The 4,061-nt window shown below is 26.2% G+C and overlaps 1 long non-coding RNA gene across 1 annotated transcript; it reads right to left on the bottom strand.

Moving 5' to 3' along the window:
* Positions 1-2,575: 2,575 nt before the first annotated feature.
* Positions 2,576-3,196, bottom strand: LOC112468116. The gene is made up of 3 exons (XR_003042353.1): positions 3,068-3,196; positions 2,731-2,864; positions 2,576-2,639 (listed from the first exon to the last, which is right to left on the bottom strand). It is a non-coding gene; the product is annotated as an uncharacterized LOC112468116 (long non-coding RNA).
* Between the last annotated feature and the right edge of the window lie 865 nt (positions 3,197-4,061).

Here is a 4,061-nt window from a genome sequence, read left to right as displayed (position 1 = left end):
ACAAAATATGTAGAATTTTCTCCTTCTATTAAAATGCACGGATGAATATCAGGTAAAGCATTAACATTTTTGAGAAAATATGTTCTACATATTTCAATATTATACGCATAATAATGCTCATTAAAACAAATATTGTTCAAACGTTGTAATAGTACATATATATTCTCGTCTTTTATGAAAATATTTAAAATTTTTCCAAAACTAAGCATATTATCATTTATTTCTACTACTACAACCATGTTAATTCTATATTCTAATCCTTTAAATTCAATGAATATTGTTGATAGGATGCGTTCACCATCTGCACTGTTCGGAAAATATAGTTTTCGTGTATATGCATCAATATCTTCACTGCTATTAATTATTAGGCGATTATACTGTTGATCGTTACAATATCGTAAATATGCCAATTGTAATTGACTTCTATTACTTATAGTTTTTATTAAATTGACTCTATTGTTAATAGCGACAGCTGAAAATTTAAGTTGCCTATGCTTTGACTCGTATCTCATAGTCCAATAGTATACCAAAGGTCCGTTCTTCATTAAACAGCGAACAATGTGAGTCATATTATGAAATTTATATTTTAAAGACCCGTATAATTCTTTGTACAAGCACAAAAACTCGGGAATTAATACTTCTAATTGAATTATATGTCCTTGAACAATTCGTGGAGAAGTTACGATAGCCACGATTTTTCGAAACATAATATATAAATCCCAAACACTGTTGTCTTCTTGTACTTTATCACCAACCAGTAACCCAAAGTATTTAGTAAAAGCTATCATTTCAGCTGCGGACATTTTAAATTTATTCCTACTTTTAAAATGCTCTTTTTTTATAACAGGTATTTTAGTAGAATTTTCTACTGAACCATATTTGAAGGCTTGCGTTCTGTCGTTTAAAAATTCTAAAGAAAATAACTTTTGCTTATAAATCAAATTGCGACAAATATTTACCATTGTGTAATTAGCAGTACCTTCGAAAATGTCATGCATTATGTCTAAACAAATATTATCACAAACGTGAAAACCGTTTACTGTATGAAAAACACATGACTCTTCAATTCCAGTTTCACTAGAATTTTTTTTATTGCAGTCTTTATTATAAGATGCCGGTGTTCTTAATAGCTGCTCATTTTCTCTAGTTAAAACATTAATTAGATCTATAGAGGCACTACAAATTCTACAAGGTTTACCGGATGAAAATTTATTAGTGAAACCTAGAATCTCATTAAGACCTAAGTTGTCACCTAAAATTAAACATAACTGGAAAAAAATTTTATGCTGTTTGTTGTTAACGTTTATAACTGAACCTTCATGTTTTAATTCATTTAGTTCTATTATTAATGGATGAAAAATACTCTTATTTCCGTATTCTTTACGATCATTAGCATAAAATAAAATTGTTAATAATATATAATTTAACTGAGATGTGATGTATTGAGGAAAACACGGTATAGATACGTACACACCGCCTAGTTTGTTCTTTCCTGCGTTTGAACCGAGAGGATTGCCTGTTTCAAAATCGTCTTGATACATAAAAAGCGGAATTACAAATTTGTTTTCGAAGTCCCTGGAACATTTTAATTTTTTCAACAATCAGATTGAATAAAGTTACTTATTATATTTGTTTCTTTTTCTAATTCGTTCATATAACTTACTAGCAAATCAAATATTCCAGGTATTTCGAGCATTACTTTCAAGCTCCATTTTAAAGGAATATATTAAGCATAAATTTTTTTCTCCGTGATACATACTTGATTATTTTCAACTATATTATTAAACGTTCGGCCAATTTCACTTTTTTTTGAAAACGTTAAGAGACCCTTTTCTTTATATAATTCAAATCTAAGATGTTCTGTACTAAACTTGTTAAAAATTTGTTTTGAGTCTTCTGATATAGCTTTAATAATATTAGTTAATTCATGTGTACTCTTATTTAATTGGCTTCCTTTCTCTTCAATGTACCTCACATATATTACATTAATAAAGTTTATTAATCTATCCACAATAAATTGTACTGTCTTTAATGATATTAAAGGATTATTGTATAATTGCAATGTAAGCTTCAACATTTCGTCTTCTAAATTAATCATTTTGTAAATAAATACAGAAATGCAACAATGAAATATAAAAATAACATTTATTTGTTCAGTATTACAAAAAATATTTTTTTATATGTGAATATAAATATTAAATCTGAAAAATACTCAAATTTTCATAAAACAAATGAAATATATGTACTATTATACGAAACTAACTATCGTTATTGCGGAGTTCATCCAATCTATTAATAAATTTTGTAACAGTAGTATACATTTTGACTTTTTGACACTCAATCTTATAAAAATAAATTTGAAGAAACACCCATAAGTGCCTGCATTCTGCAGAAAAATCTATTTTCAGCGCAAAAAACGATTTAAAACAATAGTCGATTGCTTCAATTACACTGTTTGATTTTATTTCAAAATTGAAATCATTAATAATTAAAAATACTTTATATTCCTGTTCATCTTCATCTTCATCATCAATTTTTTTTATATTTCCAATAATTGCGACGTAAGGTCCAATTTTATTTCCACTTTTGTTTGACTCTTCAATTCTTCTATTCTTAAACTCCGTTAAATCATCAAGCGACTAAAGAAAAATTAATAAACTATAATTTATACAATTTTATAACTAAAATGAAGAAAAGTGCTTATTATTTTTAATTAATTTAAACTTATACCTTAACATGAAGTATAAAGGAATTCGTTACATCTTGTAACAAACATCCAAAAGTAATATCAGAATCTTTTCTTTTGCGAAGAATTGTCCTGAGAATTTTCGATAAACAAAATAGTGCTAAAATATTCGTTTTTCCTACAACAATAAAATCAATCATTAACCTAAATAATCTATTTTGCACACAATATAATATGTCATAATATGTTATAATATGTCATATAAAAAACATCGCTATTTTAAAATGTTCAAAGTGTTAATCAAATTTTTATAAATTAATTCAAGTTATATTTGCAATAATACTTATTTTAAATAAAAACATTTCATTTAATATAATATACCTGCTTCAATTAATTCCTCATCTGATGAATTTAATTTATTTTTTGATTTAGCACAACGTATTATTAATGGAGCTACTGTGTCCCACTCTTCTTTAAATTTAGTTTTCGCATTGGGATAAATTGTGTCAAAATCATAAGATAACTAGAAATATAATAATATTTAAATGTATAACCATTACTTTTACGTAATGTTAAGAAGTTGAAAGTGAAACTCACTAGTATGTGGCCAAAAGTCGATCTTAAACATTTAAACTGTAAAAAATAATTCTTTACGTTTTTACAAGGGACTCTTAAATGAAATGTGTTATTCCATTTCGTGATGACTTCTTGTTCTGGCTTATCATTGACTTCCAGCCATTTTATGGCGTGTTCAGCAAATTCGATAGGTGTATCTAAAAATCGAGAAATAAAATTATAAAATGAAATTGTACGAGTTTTTTCAAAATAAGTAATACCAAACAAAGCTTGATTTTACTTATTTTGTAAGCCACATGCATCTTCTATCTGTTGTTCATCAGGTGATATTAATTGACAGTGAATCAATTTTCTGCGATAGTTGAAGTATTTATCATAAAGAATACCACCAGCACTGACACACTTATGACCTGCTATTGCTTTTTGAAAAGGATAGTAAAACAATTTTGCTGCCTCTTCAACTGTTTTAGGTGGCACTACAAAAATTTCTGCCAATTCTCTCGCCAATTCAATAAATCTTTCTTTAGTTATTCTGTTAATAAAGAAATATTAAAATACAATAAAAAATATTAACATATTTTGTTTGTTTTAGAAAAATAACAAACTATTTATTTCTTCTTTAACAAATAACAAAGACTTTTGTTACATTTGTTTATACTTGTTTCGGTAATATTAAATATGATTTTAGATGAAAGTAAACAGAAGATATATAAAAATAAAATAAAATAAAATAAAAATAAAATTAATTTTATATTTTGAAATCTCTTTTTTAATAAAACTAATTGCATACCTATATCCT

The sequence above is a fragment of the Temnothorax curvispinosus genome, unplaced genomic scaffold, assembly GCF_003070985.1.
Source record: "Temnothorax curvispinosus isolate PA1 unplaced genomic scaffold, ASM307098v1 QBEX01018099.1, whole genome shotgun sequence".
Classification (NCBI taxonomy): Eukaryota; Metazoa; Arthropoda; class Insecta; order Hymenoptera; family Formicidae; genus Temnothorax; species Temnothorax curvispinosus.
The sequence above is the reverse complement of the archived record's forward strand: the minus strand, read 5'-3'. Positions and strand labels throughout refer to the sequence as shown.